Genomic DNA, 19,153 nt, shown 5'->3' with positions numbered 1-19,153 from the left:
TCTGGGCATCAGCGAGGTCCAGGGGGGCTGCAAACCAACTTTCTGGGCTTCTCATTAAACCCGCCTGCAGACCTCATTTCCCACGGCTTGGGTGTTTGGAAACACCGGTCTCCTGAGGAGCTCTGCCCGCCCAGGCTGCACGGACATGCATTGTGCTGCGCTGGCACAAACCTACCAATAAGAGATTTAATATGAAAGCCTGCTCAGAGAGGAGAAAAATAAGATTGCTTCAGCTGATAGTTCCAAGAACAGGCCCCCATAGCCGAGCACAGGCTCTGTTTCTCCCTGATATGACGATTCCTTTCTTCTGATCATTATTTTTCCTTGCTGAAAGCTTAGCTGCCTTACTAAGAGGTCAGTGGCTTCCACCCATCCCCCAAGTCCTGCTCCCTACTTGCTGCCTGCTTTCATAAACCAGCGATTTCTGGGCTTTCTTATCCTTTCAGGCCATTGCAGAAGAGCTCCAAGGACCTTCCTCCAGCCAGCCAGGTGCCTGGTTCTGGTCTTTCTGTAATGGGATGCACATGCATGGGCTGGAGCTGAACCCCTACAGCATGAGCCAGCCTCCTGCCCACATCACTGGCTGTTTCCTGGGACATTTCAGAGTCTATTTTAAGGTGGCAGAAGTTGGGATAGGAAAGGCTGGAGATGAGGTGGGGATCGGAGATGCAGAGACACCACCACCATCAGGACTTCCTTTGCTCTGCAGCCACCTTGCAGACTGCACACCTATGTGGGCTTCAGCCTGTGCTTGTGACCTCTCCATTTCCCACCGTGTGCAAAGGGGATGTGTGGAGGTGAGGGGCTGGCTCCATCATGCTCAAAAGGATGCAGGCAGCTGTCAGCAGACTGGTGGTACACCACCGACAACCCAACACCCAAGGCTTCCTTGTTAAGAAGTGCCAGGAGACAGTGTGCCTACCACCCAACTTTGCCCAGCACCACCAGAGCCTTGGCCACCTTTGACCTGATGGGAAGGGAGAAATATTCAGGAGTTTAGCACTTCAGGAGAGTAGACAAGAGTTGCTCCAGCTCCATCACGCCAGTTCTCAGGCCAGCAGCAATGTACAGCAGCGAAGACGGGCCGTTACAGAGGACATGTGAGACAATCCCAGGGGAAGCAGCAGGGTCTCTCAGCTCAGATGGTGCCTGCTGAGTCAGGACATGACCTAGATGTCCAGGTTCCCTTGGTCTGGCCAACCCACCACTGCTCATGGCTGGGTGCCTCTGTCCCTCACAGTCAGGGCTTCTTTCACCAGGAACAGCAAGACATAGCTCCTTCACAAGAAGGACCAGTTCTCCATCTAGTCACCTGGGTAGGAGGAAGGGAGTCCTTGGAGAGAAGAAAGGCACAGGACTAAGCCAAGGGGGGGTGACAGTCCCTGGGGCCAGGCTGGCAGAGGACCACTGATGGCACTGCTGCTATGTCAGCACGGAGAGCTCTGACATCTCTGAATGACACCGGAGAAGTGCGAAATGGCATCTCCTTCACAGAGGGGGTCAGCACAAAGGGAGAGGTTGGAGATCCAGCTGTATTTTAATGAACCTGCAAAGCCAGGGTCTGCTGTGTCTGGGCAGGAGTTCTCTCTGCCCCAGCAGCACCAGGACCTCCTGGCTGGCAGGATCCAGCTCACCCAACAAGAAAAGGGGGAGCTTCTAACTTATTTGCATTTAATGAGCAAAGCACACGTACAGCTGCCATCCGTGCAAGACAGACTCCAGCTGCTGGAGCTCAGAGGACTGGAAGAGCAAAACATGCTCCCTTGGCTTTTTTAAACCCGTAAGAGGGAAACTGGATTCAGTGTCTTTCTTCCTTTGAAGCCTTATTTCACAGGACAGAAAATGAGAAAATATCTGGAATAAAATAAAGGATTGAGGCACCTGAAACTCAAATGGAAATATTTTGATTACTGTTCAAACAAGTGATTCTATTAAATTAATATAGTACTGGATGCAGTTAGAAGGTGACTGTCCCCCTCTGCCTCATTACAACTCAGAGACAAGCTGCTTTGGCCAAGATGAGCCTGCAGATCTGCCCTCAACCCATATTCCTCCGAGTACATAAAGCAGTGTGCTGTAATGAGGCTGCAGCAGCTGGATGGGGCTCCCCAGCCAGGCAGAGCACCCCAATAACAGCACAAGGGCACGGAGATGGGGACCTGCACAGCACCATGTTCCTGGGGGGTCCATCTGTGGCCCCTCTTTGCCTGACCACACAGCCTGACTCACTCAGCTGGAGGTGCCTTCACCTCCTGCTCTTCTGGGACCTGGCTGTGTCCTCTGAGCTGTCCCCAGCTCGTTGTGTCCTGCTGTAGCATCCAGAAGCTCCTTTGCAGAGCTGAGCTCACCACAGCTTGCTGTGTCCTGCTGTAGCATCCAGAAGCTCCTTTGCAGAGCAAGGCTGGCCTCAGTCTGTGGAAGAGGGGCTGCTGCACGCACAGACTGTCACACTGGAACTTTTAGGCCTTTGGTATGAACACACACCTCCCAGATTCTGCTTTTCCTTAATCACACCACGACAGCATGCTGCAGAAGGAAGCGTGTATGTCCCAACATGCAGCTGATGTATAAAGCCACCCTAGCAGGCAACCCAACAGAAAAGTATCCCTGAGGAAGCTGGAATGGGAACCTGATGATATGATCCCTAAAGCTCCAGCACTTCCCAACTACATGCACCCTCCCAGCCTTTCCAAAGCACGAGAAGCCAAATGCAAAGCCTGGCATGCCAAGCCCCTGTGCTGACTGTAAGGCTTGTGATACCCTCTCCACAATCCTCTGCCCCTGCAGGGGGGCCTTTGGTTCACGCAGCCACCTGGGAGACCTTCTGGAAGGGCTCATCGCCACGTGTGGGTCACGGCTCACCTTGCATAAGCCAACATATGGAATCCCAGCTGTTAGCATGGCCAGCATTTCAGAGCTCTGTCTAAACAGAGATATTAAGATCCCTGCAATTCTATCGCCTTGCCCTTCAAATGGTGGGCAAACACCTCTAAGTACATTGTAATTGATTTAGACACCATCTGTTCTTTGCTTATGTGAAGAGTTATCGATTTCAGGTTAGTCCCTGGAGTGTTTATTTTGTAGATGGCTTGTTGTGAGCTTGGTCGTTCATTCTGCAGTTACTCCGTCCGTTTGCCGATATCTGCACCCACACAGAAAGACATCACAGATCCCCAGGCTGCACCTGCTTCAGAGGAAAACCCTTGCTCTTGGCTTGCGCTGGATAATCCTACCCAAATCGGAAGGACTGCAAGGGCACATCCCAGAGAGCGACATCTGGTCCTCGCCTTTTCACATGAAAAATGCACTGTCTCTTCCCCATAATTTAAGCCTGATGACTTTGAGCAAGACCCATTTAATTTGCTGTCATGCTTTGCTCATTAAATCCCCTGAATTACTTTATTTGCTAACATACTTCTTCTAAATTACTTTATTACTTAACTAAATCTATTTATTTACAACGGATGGCAGAAAAGAAAGACAGCTGCGGCGGTCGTTCCCTTGCTGACAGTCACCCAAACCACAGCGTGATAGTGGCAATGAAAAAGCACTGGATTTTGGGTGCTGCCAGCTCATTGCATAAGCTCTGGACAAAGCAGCTAATGTGTCTCTCAGAAGTACATTTCCCCAAACTTGGGGGCAGATTTTCAGATTACTTAACTATCTCCAGATGCTGCTTGTCCAAAGGAATATAAGCCAGACCCCCTCAAGCACAGATTTAATGGTGTGAACAGCTCAGAGTAAGCTATGGAAAGTCTGGGGTGACTCTTGCAGTACCTTATCTGCTAATTGATGAGATTAACAATGGATTCTGTTTGGAAAACACTGAACCAGAGTTTCAGCTAAACTGAGTTTAGCAATCAGCTAAACAAATGGGGACAAAACAAACACACTTCTAGCTTCTTCATTCCTACCAGTCATTCAGATGTGCTGAAGGTATTTTTTTAGGTCTTTTGTTTTTTAATAGTTTCATTAGAATGGCACAGACCAAGAAGAGAAAACACGCTAGTGGTTCTTTGCAATGCCCTAAAGATAATGAACTTTAATGTGTCTCTAAGAGACACAGAGGGACTTTTGCTCAGTGCAAGACCGGGAGGGAAGCTGTATGCTGTTAGAGGGTCTGGTGGGAAACAGATTTTAGGGACAGCTTCCTGAGGACACTCAGAAGATGGTCCTCCAACTAACCCAGGTCATTCTGGATGAACAATGGTATGCTTAATCCTAGAAAAGCGCCTGCTGCTGGCTTGAGGAAAGATGGTATCTCCAGCAATTGCAACAAGCCAGAGTGGAAGTATTTTTTCAGCAATCAATGGTTCCAGATCTGCTTGGTGTCCAGGAAGGAGCTAAGGGTCCATAATGGGGCTTAGTGAATTATACCCTCAGCCACGGTATATATGAGTCCTGGACCCTTTCTTTTCTATTCAGCCCTGGCAGACCCAGTGTTGACGCAAGCTCAGCACACTCAGCTCATGCATCTTTTCCGCTGCAGGTAAGAAGTTGTCTCTTACCCTCCTGATCGGCACCAGCATTGCTCAGGCAGGAATCTACATGCAGCAGTGAGTGAACCCTCACCAGGCCACAACAAAGAATGGTGTTTTTTCTGGTGGTCTCATGACGTAGTTTGGGTCAAACAAATTCCTGTTGTCATGTCCACCTATTTTGTCTCTGAAGTGTGTGCTCCTGCTGCCCACCATCAGCTGGGTCTGAGCCCTTGCACTCCAGACAATAGCACTGGCATTCCAATGAGATTTTTACGGCACACATTTTTAAATCTCCTCTTGAAATTGCATTCATTTTGCAAATTTACCATGCAGGGCTGTTACAGCTACAGTGCTTACAGTCTGGAGTGAATGTCCTGGAAATTAAATGGTGGGAGAGATCCTTATCGTCGGGCAGCTGGACGTGTACAGCATCACTCCTAGCACACCTAGTGTAAATCTCACAGCACCTTACAATATGTGGCTCTGTGTTAGACCATCTGTGCTGGTTTCCTCCTTTATATTAGGTATTGTAGAGCAGCAACATGAAGGTCATCAGTGCAAGTGGGAGACTTTGCTGCTGCCTTCAGCTTCACCCCTCTGGGTTTTACAGGAGCAGGTCTCCAGTCACAGGGCCAAGAATTTTCTGCAGTACCCCAGGATTGCTGAGCTCTTCACCCCCTTCTTGCTCTCATTTCTTACTAGCTTATATCCAGCCAAACCCAGGGCAATTTGCAGGAAAACAGGCAGTTTGTCAGATCCAGCCAGACGAGGCTCTAGCACCGAGCATGCCTTCCTGCCCTTTAGTGATTTGCATTTGTTGCATTACCAGTATTTACAGTTTTTCCGCAGAGCTGTGATGAGTATTTGAACTGTCAGTGGTGCTGTGCCTTCCCAAACCTCTCACCTGAGCCTTTGCAAGCCGAGCTTTTGGAGAAGAGTTAAATGAGGAGCAAGCACCAATGCTGCCAGGGCCAGCCTGGGGGGTTTACCAGGCTCTGTTTTGTATGGTTTGCACTGCTGGGTCTGATTTGTGACACAGCAAAAAGGCAGTGGAAATATTTGCTTTTTTGCTGACTGAAATACTGTGATTTATGGTGCTGAAGCAGTACAGCCTGTGCCTCTGCTTCTGCGGGAGTAGTGACTTACAGCAGAACAGAATTGTTTATCCCTATTTTTATGCATTTAGATTATTAACCTATCCCAGCAATTACTGCGTGAGGACCCGTGATACACTGCATCCCTTATCCTGGGGATGGGAAATTACTTTTATTTCTTCTATTATGGTTAACATGTCGATCAGCACGGAGATTTACTCAGTGAACTGAAGTAATTCCTTTTCTGCAGCCAACACGAGTGCTGGGGGTTTCGCCATGGCTCAGAAATGGTTAAACTCCTGCAGCTTAGCAGCTCATCTGTAATGAAGGGTCTCTATCTATAAAACTTCCTCCTCTATTATGGGCTGCTCTGCTGACAGGTGCTAATGGCTGCCATTAGCTGAGGGTTTGTTCCCAGACAATGACAGAGCTGGTGGCTCTGCCAACCCCTCCAGGGACCAGGGGACCATCAGGCCCCTTGTGTGATGGGCACCAGCCACCCCCACACACCCCCCCCCAGGAGCTGTGGCCCTGGGCTAGTGGCAGGGCTTGGGGTGCCCATGGCAGAGTAGGTTGGTGGCTTGCACCGATGAAATACAGATTGTGAGCTAGAGCACAAACCCCCATGCCTCTGGGGGACTGGAAGTGACCAAGACGAAACCAAGAAAAAACAATCCCTCCATGTTTCACAACTGTTCTGGAAAATTCTTGGAAAGGCACTTTGACTTGTGCCTGCAATCCTCCTTAGGCCTGCACAGCACTAGCAGCTACACTTTGTTCTCTGAACAAGCTGGATTTTGCTCTTTGCTGGTCAGAAGGGGGTCAAGGGTAAAATTTCGACCAACTTTATACTCCAAGGGGGACTCCAGGGAGAAGTTACAGCAGCCTAAAGAGGGACAGCCGCATTCCAGAAATAATTCTTGTTCTCCCAACACAGGGAACAAAATGGGCACCCTCAAAGCAAGATGTTTATTCCAAACATCATTTAATTTTTTTCCAGAGCATGAAGCAATTCTTACTGGTTTCCAAGAAAACTTTACAAGGGTACTTTAAAGGAAGCCAGCAACTTTAAGGTAATGGTTATCCCTGGGCTGCTTACAAGCACAAGTAGGCAAGGAGAGCCTGAGAGAGTCAATCCAGACTTCACGGTTCATTTTAAGGCCAGAAGGAACCCCACGCTATGCAACACTGTATTAACCTTTTAAGCTTTCACTTATCTAGCTTCATCTTCCCACTGTTAGAATGATTTTTAAAAAGAAATAATCTTTCAAGTATGGTTACAAAAGCAATAGCAAAATACATTTTTCCTTCTCCAAGCATCAGATCAAATGTACTGTTGAAATTTGCCAAGTTGCTTATAACTGATAGTATGCAGTTTATTAGCTTTTGGTAGAATCATTAGCAGGGTCTATACATGTCGTTGAAGGAGTCCATCACATTGTCAAGCCTTTGTTTGTGTGAGGAGGTGGTCCCTCATCCACATCACACAATTTGAAGTGAAAGCTGGGCTCCAGTGGGCTGTTATTGTTGGCTTGCTAGAAATCCAACCTGACATAACCGTTTCTTTTGCTGTGGACAGATAGCCCTGTGAATAATGTCACCAAAGCTCGGTGTTGTTTCAGGATGGATGTTTCCCAGCTATGGAAAACAAACATCTCAGCTTTGGTTTGTTGCTTTATTGCAAGAAATGATGCCCGGTGCTGAGCTTTGACCTTTGCATAGCAGTGGGGGGTCACTGTCCTGTGACTCCCTTTATATGACTTTTGCTCAGAAAATATTTTTGAAGATTGCTAAGATTATCCATGGTTTATGCCAATAAGGCCTAATTTGCCGTACACAAACATTTGCAGCAATTTCCCTGATCTCTGGGTAAAAGCAAAGAACACAGTGGAAGATTTTATTTTCCATGAAAAGCAGAAGCATTTTAACTGTCAAGTTTTGCTTTTCTCATAGGTATAACCAGGACAACTCCCAGCTTTGCCAAGCAGTCTGGGTCAGAAAGAACAGGCATGCAGACAGGAATCATCTGATATGAGAAACAAGCTAAAATACTTTTTTCTGGTGCTTGGAATCTGCAGTAAGCATTGGGGATCTATCCCTAGACTTGTATTGCCCAGGTGGTCAGCCCATATTTTGCTGCAGATGAACAGGTGAAGCTGAACTGGCAGTACCACTACAGGAAAGTGCAATGCACGCTGCTCCACAGGCAAATAGAGCGTGATGGGATTGACCAGGGGAAAAGTCAATCATGAGAGCTGAAAAAGCCAACTGCATTAGATAAACATCTCAGCAAGATAGGGCTTGGCTTGCTGGCATAGAGACATAAAAGAAACACACATTTTATCCCCAAATTGTGCAGCTACATTGTTTCCATATGCCACCCCACTGAGTTCCTCATCCCTCACAGTTGTCAACATCTCGTACCAGGTTCTCTTTATCTTAATTATAAAATCTAAGAGCTGGGCAAGGTGGGCCGCACATCAGAGCACAAGCAGCCAGCTTCACCAGGACTGCTCCCAGATGAGTGCTGGGCCACCTGGCAGCAGGATGACTTCTGCATCTTGTCCGATAACGAAGATGAAGGACCTATTCCAGAAGAAAAGCAAAATTATGTCAACAGCCCAGTGAAGCATTGTGCTCACATATAATGTATTGGTGCTGGGTTTGAACTGAAGAAGTATCTCATGTAGAAATGCCAGGGGAGAGCTGTGTATCTTCTTGATAATAGCGTTTCTTAGAGTAGAAGACAAATCGTAGCAACATAGCTTAGGTCCAGACAACAGACTGAAAAACAAATCAAAAGATGGTTTCTCATTAGCTTAACTCCCATGGAACAAGAAAATTCAGCCCTAATGACTTTATTAACAGTCATTTCATAATGACCCTGACAAACTTTTCACCAGGACCTGGCTGGAAGGGCTTAAGGGCAAGATGTTTCAGGTCCTTCAGACTCCACCAGCAGAAAGTTCCTTTATCAAGCCTGATGGTAGCAGTGGTGGTCTGCACTGCATGGACCTAGTGAACAGATTAGCATTTATGTCTCATTTAGCAATTATTATTCCTTCTGGTTTTCCTCACTTTTTGCAGCAGCATTTCTATCAGAAGTGCCATCCCAGCACCACAGGAGAGTTTTGCTTTGGTTCACATGGTCTGTGTGGCGAGGCAGATGTTCGTGTGTGCTGCACTACTGATCCTTTCTGCACTGCCACAATACAGCCAGCAATCTCTTACCAGCTGGCAGAGGATTATCGCAGCTTTCCAGCATGGAAAACCTCACTTGTGTAACTGGACGAGATGCCACTGCATCCATGAAGGAGGCAGATTTGCCCCTAGGCTGTGGGAAGTAAGCTGCTTGCAGGAGTGTTGGTGGTAAAAATGGAATAACTTCCAGCCTTGTACCCTCCAGGCACTTCATCTGAGGATGTAGGTGTAGTCGTACCTGGAGCATTGGTCAGAAGGCAAGGTGCAGCCCTCCTGCCAGACCTGGGCAGCCACTCCTTACCCACCAGGACTACTGCAAAACAGGACCATCCCAGGAGAGGCTCCTGGGATGGGCAGGGAGGACAGCAGAGATCAAACAGAAACTGGAATCAGGGGACAGCCTCAGGCTGTGGGGACAGTGCTGTTAGGGCACAGCACCCGCTCTTCTTCTAGGGCTCACTGGTGTCAGAGGTGAAAGCACAGGGGTGGCCGTGGCAGCTCCTGGTGCATTAGCTGACCTGTTTGTGAAGTCAGCAGTAACAACTCCTTTCCAGGGCAGCTCGCAGCATTGCACAGGTTTACCACTGTATCTCAAACATCAAAGTATCTCAGGAAACACCGGCTTTGAGAAATGCAGCTGCAGCAGTTTCACTCAGGAAAGCAGCGAGACAGCTTCTCCAGCACCAGCAAGCCTTTTGCATTCACACCACCCCATCACTGCCCATTACCAGAAGCATTTACTTCTCATCAAAGTGCTTCCAGCATCAGTATGCATTTAAACCATATTATTTTTCAAATCAGGGTCTGAAAACAGCCTGTACCAAATTGTTTCCCCTATTTCCTTCTGCCAGCCAGTGTCTCTCATGGCTCAGCCATGTGTTCTCAGGCTACAAGCCCAGCTGCTCTTGTAAACCATGTTCCAAGCACATGTTCTTGCATGGGATGTTCATTACTATTTTCAGAACTATTTTATTGGTATATGTCCTCACCGCATGCCCCCAAAGGGCTGCTTTCAGCAGGATTTGTACAAAGTTGCTTGATTGGCTTCAAGCTTCTTTGTGAGTTTACCCAATGCCAAGCACAGGCAGCAAACCCATGCCAGGTAATTCATCATTTGTCCTTAAATACTGCGTCCCGAATCATGCCCTTAGCTTGTCAGATAAAGGCTTGAGAAATGCTTTTCAGACCACCTAATGAGGGTTTGTGTTTTGCTACAGTTGGGAGAATGGATGGTCTTAATTTCCGACTTCTTCCAAAGAGACCAATTTTCTTCCACAAAAAGACCAGGAATAATAGATATAATGTGGCTTATTCTGAGTCACTCTTTAACCATTTGTACTGACGTTTTCTCTTTGTGCATCTTCTGACTAAGACCCTGAAACTCAGAGTCCTCTTTGGCTGCTGCTGGATGTTTTCCCCTGCCGTGAGGCAATTCTGTGCCTGAGGGTTTCACGCACAACCAGCAGCCTCTCCCAGACTTTCTGCAGGCTGACAGGCTCTCCGTAAATATTGCCCTCAAATCTGAAGTGCTCCAGGCTGGGCTTTTCTACCTTAGCTCTGCAGGACTTGCCTACTTGATGTGAAGAAGCCAAGGCATCGTGTGCAAGGGGCTCTGCAGGGAAAGAGCTTGTTTTCTTCTGTGCCTGGAAATCATCTAAGTGACAGCCCAGTGCACAACACTAAGGGGGAGGCTCTATATGAGGTTTCCCCATCCGCCTGGCATTGCCATATTTAGCGCTTTTACACAAATATTCAAAGGTATACATAAATATAAGCAAAAAATATATGACAGGGTTTCTCATTGTCCAGCATCTGGTCAAATGATAAACATGATGTTCTGTTCCACTCCTCTGCTTCTTGCTCTCTCCACATCCACCCCACCTTTGCCACTTCTCATCCCGAGCTGGAAACTTAGGCTGTGCAGGGTGGGCAGTCACATGGAGCATCATATCCAGTGTGTTTCCTTGAAGTGGCATCCTGAGGGCTTACCGAAGGAGCTAATAATACTGGGTTTCATTGATAAAGCATGAGGGAAGGAAGGAAAAAAAAAAAAAAAAAAGCTGATGGATGCTCCCCTCCTGCTGACTGTGCAGTCGCCAATTCTTGGAGCAGTGCAATCTAGCAGAGTAGGTTTTGGGTCACTCCAGAATTAACAGAGAAAATTATTGTATGTAATGTTTGCATAGGAAAAAGTACCCAAAACTCAGAGGCTCCATAGCTCAGGGGTTAGAGCACTGGTCTAGTAAACCAGGGGTCGTGAGTTCAAATCTCACTGGAGCCTGGGGGGGTGGCTCTGCACCTCCTGTAAAGACTCACAGCTTTATCTTCCTGTTTTTTACCAAAATGTTGCTGGCACCATTTTTTGGAGCATCCACCCCCAGCCTAGGTGAAACAGAAACATCATATAGTGCCTATACCAAATAACAGGCAACAAGAAGCAGAGAAAAATAGCAATGGTCAGACCTAAACCCCGAAAAAAATACCTCAACATATTTTTGAAGTACAGCAATCGGAGATAGGAAATACCTAATAATGGGATTTAAAGCTTTCTGAACCCTGTAGGCATTGTGAAGGTCATTGATGAGCAAATCTGAAATTTCTGCTAGATATTTACAGGTTCATCTCTTCATACTTCAGCAGGACAATCAAATTATGTCTCCAGAGCTCAGTAATTGCAGAGCTGGCAGAAAAAACTATAAATACAGTTTGTGGAGGAATAGAAAATTGGTCTTCATAACTCTGCTGGCAGGGTTGGAAAGTTACCATTTTCAAGAAAAAAAGGAAGAGCTAGGAATTAACCTATTTTGCATCTTCAGTTCAATGAATTGCAGGCCAGATTTATGAGACTTCATACTCTGCCTTTGCACATGTTGTGTTCCTTTGCTTATTTCCAAATAGACTTTTTATTTCGTTCTATCCAAACAATCCAAACCAGTGGTGTAAAAGGACCCTTCTGAATTTCAAAAGGGCCTTTTCCATTTGATGGAAAGAAGGCTCAAACGCCTGAAACATTTTTGTCTGGTGGAGGTGGACGCTGGCTGCCAGGAAGGACATGGTGCTTTGGTCTCCTCTCTTGAGCCAGTTTCCTTACAGCTCTGTTTTCCCAAAACAGTGAGAACATTACAGCTTGGGTGGGTTGATGTGTTTTCTCCACATGAGAAGTGACCTGCAGGAATTTCCTAGCTTTCCTCTGTATATATCACAGTAAGGCTAAAGAAACAGAAGTCAGCAGGGTTCCCATTAAACTGCAACCTAATAAACCAGCACAAGTTATTGTTATTGTAACCCAAGATACTGGAAAATGGACAGATGTGTTTTACTAGAAGTGAGTTTGTTTCTAGACTGTTGTGGCTATACGTCTCTTTCCCCTGTCTCTCATTCCAGCTTATCTCTTTGTTTTGCTTTCACATGACACTGCTGAGCAATACCCCAAAAGATCTTTGTTGTTCAAGTTTGCTTTTGCAACCAGGCTCCTTGTTTCAGCTTAGCTGAGCTTGGTAGCGATGGAAATGACCCTTTGAAAAATTAATCTCTAATTTTCCTTTGAAAATTTCATCTCTATGCAAAAAAAGACAAATGTTCAGACTATGTTTTGCTGACTTCTTAATCTACATGTTACCTAATATTAATGTAAAAACTGCTCTCCTGAGTATCCCTACTACAGCGCATAACACCAGACGTACTGATGTTGCAAAGGTGGCTTTTACTGATGCAAAGGTGGCTTTTAACAGTGGACCTTGGACCCTGTCCTAGCTAAAGCCCTTTGTATCAATCATCCATCACCTTTTTCTCTGCTGATAACAGAGCTTTTCAAAGATAGAGCTGGACTGGAGGGGTGAAGAGAACAAAGTCATTTATATCCATATCCTGAAGCCCATGTAAATGGGGGAGGGAGGAAGGGCACCTCTTCATCTTTGTCAGCCTGTGAGATGGAAATGCAGCACGTGAGTTCGGGGATTCAGGAAAGGCTGGGTAGCCCTGCCACAAGGGCTCTAACAAGGCTGGTCCACTTACGGGTTCATTCAGGAAGAACTCTTGCTTTTTAAAGCCATGACCTGGTAATCCAGATCTAGACAGTCTTTTATGTTTTGTTTAGGGGAAGTTAAAGGTCTCTTCCTGTATGTCCTAGAAAACCCGTTTTTCATATTTTTCTGAAAACTTCAGAATACCATTTCTGTTTTTAAAAAGCATCCTAGACACTGCATTTCTCTGGCATGGTTTTCATTCCTGAGTCTCCCTCCAAGGGTTGCATCGAGCTGCACAGAGAAATCATTTATTCTAACATAACAACATTGAACTTTGTGGCCCAGCAGCCTGGGTCAAGGAGGTGCCCATGGTCATTCCCTGAATCCAAGGATCGTATCAGCAGAGCTTCATTTCTGCCTCTCGTTCAGGTCTAGTGAAGGCCACGTATGCCTCGACTAATCTATTTCTTAAGTCATGTGGGAAACAACCAATAAATAATTTAATCCAGGGAGGGAAACTTTGAGCAAAAGCCAGGGAATATGTTCCCATGTTTAAAGAATTTTGAGATTTAGAAATACAATTGAAGCTAATGTTAAAATTTAATGTACGAAAGGATTAAATGGCAACCTTGTAGCTACTACCCAGAGGAAAATCATATAATAAAACCAGTAGGACTGCAGAATTCAGAGTGGGGAAAAATCACCCAGATTCATCTATTTTCCAGTTCTCCCATAATGAATATGCTCAATCCCTTATCCAGAAAGGATATTGTGGTTTTAACAATCATTTTTGAAAAACAAATGTGAAATGTTTTGCTTGCATCCTAGAGAAAGGGCGACTGCAGCCATCGAAGGCTTCTGCTTGGCAGCACCAGTCTGCACCATCATCCTTTGCTGCAGCATCCTCTTGCACGTGTCCCTGAGCTGCCTCCTCGCTCAGCCCCAGCTTTCCTACAGACGCTGCACTACACGCCTACGTACAGTCGGATAAATCACACACTACAACTCATAAACTGTGCCAAGGAGGGCTAGGCACCTTGCTCCGCTGGAGACCGCTACTCTATGGATGCTTCAGTGGGAGGAAACCCACCTGCTGGTCTCCCAGTCCTTCTGCTGGCATCTCTGTGAAAGCCAAACAGGCATGTTGGGGAAAATCAAGTGCAAACCCTAGGAAAAAATCATTCACACCAAATAGCTAGTAAAAAAATAAAAAAGGGAGGGAATGAGAAATGCTATAGCTTCATTCACACTTTGCAGTGTCGGTGGACCACGGTATCTCTTTCAAATGCAGAGAAGTCAAGTCTCCCTCATGATCGGAGGACAGAGACGTTCTTCAGTAACAGCTGTACGTACCCATCTGCCAGGCACAGGATGGTCAGGATGCTCCATGGTACCCACAGGGAGATCTACGCACAGCCGACATGCCATCCACCCACATCCAGCCGCTGAGGATTTCTCCACTGCCTTGGTGCAACATTTTCCCAGGGAGATTGTCATCTCTTGGAGCCAGTGCAATCACTATCTGCTTCTCCTGAACTCCGAGGCCTGAAAAGAGCATTACCATAAAATCCAGTAACTCAACAGCTTCAGTGAGACCTTCTGGCAGCCCAGCAAGGCTGAATGCAAAGACACCATGCACTAAAACTGATGTGAACGTGGCCTTGGTGCTCCCCAAGTCTGCCAGCACCACATACTTAGATGGCATCTTCCTGGAAGCCTGGAAAATCTTGATGACCTATCACTGATTTCCCATCTCTTTCCAATGCGTCAGCAGCCACGGCAGCTGGCAAAGATCAGCTCCATGCTGAAGACAGCCCCATCATAATCAAAAGCTTCTGGCCAGTATCATTATACTGCAAATATCTCTGCATGAATGTGTGGAAAATATTACACCCTGATGCAAGGAGAAACCCTCAAAACCACAGTCTACATGGGGATGAGAGCACCCGCAGCCAGGTGACAACACTGGCAACTTGTCCCAAAGCCGTAGGTGATGGGGCAGGTTTTCAGGACTCTTCTTACCATCCAGCGTGTTTCGCACAGCACCCTGCTTTTGGAAATGCTGCAGCATCCCAGCTCTCACTGACGTTGGTGCTCACCCTTACAATTTCTGTACCTATTGAACAGATGAACCTTGTCTCCTAAATGGCAAGTTTACTACTGGCATCATAGTTCTTCTGGACTCAGTCAGTGAGACACCATTGACCTGAGCAGGGCAGTCTGAATATGATGTTATCTTCCTAGCAAACACGCTCATTCCTGTAGCCATAGGTCTCCAGACCTGGGAGAGAAAAAAAAAATGTTGAAAATTGTTGTAGTTACTTTAAATTTAACCAACCTATAAAAAGCCAGCCACATCCACTTTTATCTAGGCAGCTTGCCATGGAGTAAGAGCTTAAAGGAAGGTCCACGGTGGGGGTCGGAGCCTGCTGCGAAGGTGCAGCCAGGAGCAGGGCGTCTGCCTTAGATGAGGAGATGTAAAGGGTTGGTTGTGTTCAGTCTTACAAAGGAGGGCTGCAAGTAGGCATGACAAGCTTATGTGACTACCACAGGTGTAAACAACTAGAAGGAGAAAGGACTTTAAACCAAATGATGTCATTAGCATGGATGAATATATTAGACTGGAATTAAAAAAAAAAAAATCTCGAAAAATCAGAGGAGTAATTATTCCAAGCATCCTGAGCAAGAGGAGGAGGCAGCTCCAGGAGCAGTCAGCAGGTTATGGAGGAGCTGGGTGGCACAGCCAGACTCTGTGGGCCAAGAGCTGCCATCCCCCATGCTGCTCATCACTGACATCACCTTGCCCAAGCCCAGCAGCATCCTTCGCCATGTGAATCCTTGTGTGTAGCCACGTGGATTTTTATCAGTCCTTTAAGTAACTTTCCCTGAATGCTTCTTCCATCTCCAGGAGCAGGAGGTAATGACCGTAAGCTTGCTTTCTCCTCCACCCTGGAGATCTCATGATGTACCTATTGGCTTCCTTGCCTCCCCCCTGCCTGTTAGGGAAACAGTTCATTCCCTGGGCAGTGAGTCTAGTCAGAGAGCTCGGTTGCTTTAATAATGGTCATCTATTTATAGCCTTTTATAATTTGTTTCATGACAAAATGTTTCTGCGAGATGCTCCTTGATTCTTGCAAGTTTGTAATGATGTTTCCCTTCCTGTGTTACTGAAAGTAGCTTTTGTGCTCAGAAAAATGACTGTACTAGAGGCCATTTCGTGCATTCAGAGTAAATGATAGGGGCTTAATAGGTTTTTGATGAAAGCTTAGAACTCCTCTTTGTTTTCCTTCAACTCTTTCCAATCTTCTGGGTCAGATAATCCTGGCTTCAACAAAACCCTGTAAGAGCAGACCAGGGACAGAGCAAAATGATCTCATGCTGTACACCCCTGCCCATCGCTGGCACAGCAGCGCAGTCCCCAGCCCAGAGCCTCTGGGGATGGCACCCTGCAAACAGCAGAAGGGCAAAGTCTGGAGATGGCACTGGCTATGCTTAATTTGCTTATTCCATAACTGTCTGTGACCAGACAATCTAATTATTTCTGTTAGGCCAGCTATTAAATTTTGTTGGAATTGATACAATTGGCCTTGGAATTGTTGGAATTGCAAAATGACTTTTTCCTCCCACAGACCTTCATACCATCACAGCTACCACCACATTTCTATCGCCACTGTGGACTGTAGCACACAACTGCATCATTTTTACTCCATAAGAGGATCTCCAGGTTTCTTCTAATTTTCTATGTATTTTTAATCTGAAGAAGAGCTTTTCTGTCCATGTATCTCCAGGTGAAACCACTGGTGGCCTGTCCTACTTGCAGTGCTGCTGGGGGAACGTTGAAGTAGAGGGAGAGGTCTTTCTCCTCGTTCTCTGTGTTTCAAGGCTCAGACTGCTCACAGCCCCCCGCTTTGTGGGGGGAAACAGGGCTGGCAGAGCCGGGTCATACCCCTCTGCTCTCTGCCAAGCTGAGAGGAGCCTCATCAAGCAGTGGGCTGCGGTATTTCATCAGTCAAGCTTCAGGTTCTCACTTCTGTGGTTGTCTTCTTCTCACCTGGTCACAGCTGCATCTGGAATTTCCTCACAGCTGAAGCTTTCAGCAGTTCTCCGAGGGGCTCCAGCTTTGTTGCTCCTCCCTGGTCATTCCATACCACCCTTCTGCCTTTCCTCATTTCCCAGCCTTTGCCCTTTGCCCTCTTGCTTTGCCTCCCTCTTTCTGAGCATTCCCAGCTGGTGATCCACCCATCTCCGTGCACACTTGTAGGTGCCAGCTGGGACTTCCCCAGTCATCCCAGCAGCCAGAAGGCATTGCTGGCAGTGGAAGGTGCACCGAACCGTTTCTGCACTGCCGGTGAGATGTGGCTGGGACCACCAGGAGGCATTAGTCCTCCACCAAGGGCAAAGAGATGGTGGGAAAGCCTTGCACGACTGCTCAGCTCCAGAGGTGTTGTCCCCGCTTGGCTGTAGTGCCCAGAAATGACTTTCGAGTTATCCACAGTTACAGAAGAGACGGAGCATTAGCACCAGTATCGAACCTGATGTCTTAAAAGTCTGACACAGTTCGGTGTGACCTCTCTGGCATCCTCAGCTCCTCGTTGCCATCAGAGGGCAGCAGCTGGGCTTTCTGGAGGAGCTCCTGGGGACTGAGCTTCCAGCAAGGATGCATCAGGCTCCCTGGCAAACATTCAGCAAACCTACAGAGAATTCTTCTTTTTCTTCAGGTCTAAGCCTCAGTTACACAGATGATGGGTCCGAACGAAACCCTGCCCACAGCTTTCCCTCTCATTGGGCTGTTCGCTTCTGCGTACGATCAGTTTCACAAAAGGTTCTCAAATTGCCAAGAAATTCTCCTCCTTCCACTCAGGACGGAGGTGAATTGCACTTTGTTTTGTTTTCTCAGCTGTTGTAACCAAAGTGTTTCAAGTATTTGTGGGGACCGGAGAGGGATTATGAGTCGAAGTCTCCAGTCGTGCCTTTGGGTTTCCTATATGCCCCCAGCTGTAATTCCCCAGCTCATCACCAGTAACAAACCTGAATGGCAAAGTCCGCAGCACAATTAGGGAGCTTGGTATTTGCTTCCTTTCTCAAGTGAGCCTTATGTTTCCTTTCTCAGGAAGGCCGAGCTGCTTGAGGTGTATGTTGGCTTTTATTTTACCTTTTTTCTGTCCTTCCCCCTCTGCAGCAGTGGGAGCAGCAGGATCCGATTTGCAGAGGAAGAGCAGAGCCCTGAACAGCTCAGCATACGCCGTAGTGCAGGGAATGCTTGCACAGGGCTGAACACAAGCAAGCTGCTCTCTGTGTTTGGGTGTTTCTGCTGGAAAGCAAAAAAGTAACCACAGTAGACACTCTACATCACATGGATGTCCATCTGAATGCTTCCAGGGAGTGACACATTCACTTTTGAGGCAAACCATGTCCTAGGAGTTGTCTGGTTTTGTTTGTAGAGGTTATTTTCCCTGGGAACCATACACAAACTGCCCGATTCAAATAGAATTGGCTGTGACTACGCGGCTGCATTGATGCTGGTAGAAAGCACCATAATTATATTGCCACTGATGCTCTTCTGGGCACATCAGCTAAGGATGCATCCCATGCCCTTTTCAAGGCTGAGACCAGAAGTTCATCCTATGCCAAGAACATGTGAATGTGAGGGGCTGAGAAGTTAAAGGATTCATTGCAAGGAATTTGTTTTCTGCCATGAAATTCATAGACTGAGCATAAACGAAAGAGCAAGAATATCCCCAAAGAGAACAGAATGAACCTTTTTTCAGATGGTTTCATTGGCTATTAACTTTTTTAACAATAACTGGTCAACTCAGTTGGTTTTGGAATGAGCAGTCAGAACTGAAACAAAGGTGTTGGGTTTTTCTGAGTGGGAACTGAAATGTTAGATTCTCTGCTGACTTCTGCCGGCCCCGTAGCCAAATGTGATATTCCCCCCTGGCATTCGAAAGTGTTAATGAAGTCCAGAGACGACCTCAACTCTTGTTTTATATTTCATGCAACACTAATGGCAAATTCAGCCCCCTGGCCCCAGCCAAGCAGATGGCCAAAATGCAGCCTTGGCTCCATTTCAACCCCTTTTATAGCTCTGAGCAGAGCCTCAGCTGGCGCCCACCATCACAGCTCGAGACGCTACAGCCATTTCCCTCAGCTGGAGATCTGCTTTGCTCAGAGTAAATATCGTATATTCTGAGCCTGCCCCCCAAGGTAAATTTTATCCTCATTGCAGTCCTGAGTCCAGTCCTGGACCTAGTCCAGACCCTGGATATTGTCCAGAATCTCTTCTGCAGTGGAACCATCCCTGATTCAAGTTACACCTTTTTCCATGCTGGATGCTGCCGTGCCCCATAGGTCTGTCTGTGCCAAACACCATGAGATTCGATGCTGTTGTTGTACCTCTAAGCTTGGAGTC

At 46.9% G+C, this 19,153-nt stretch overlaps 1 non-coding gene across 1 annotated transcript; it reads left to right on the top strand.

Moving 5' to 3' along the window:
* The first annotated feature begins 10,984 nt into the window (after positions 1–10,984).
* On the top strand, positions 10,985–11,057 carry TRNAT-AGU. Its single transcript has one exon. It is a non-coding gene; the product is annotated as a tRNA-Thr (tRNA).
* The last annotated feature ends 8,096 nt before the right edge of the window (positions 11,058–19,153 follow it).

This window comes from Falco rusticolus, chromosome 9, assembly GCF_015220075.1.
Source record: "Falco rusticolus isolate bFalRus1 chromosome 9, bFalRus1.pri, whole genome shotgun sequence".
Taxonomy (NCBI): domain Eukaryota; kingdom Metazoa; phylum Chordata; class Aves; order Falconiformes; family Falconidae; genus Falco; species Falco rusticolus.
Note: the sequence above shows the minus strand (reverse complement) of the source record. Positions and strands in the feature narration are given on the sequence as shown.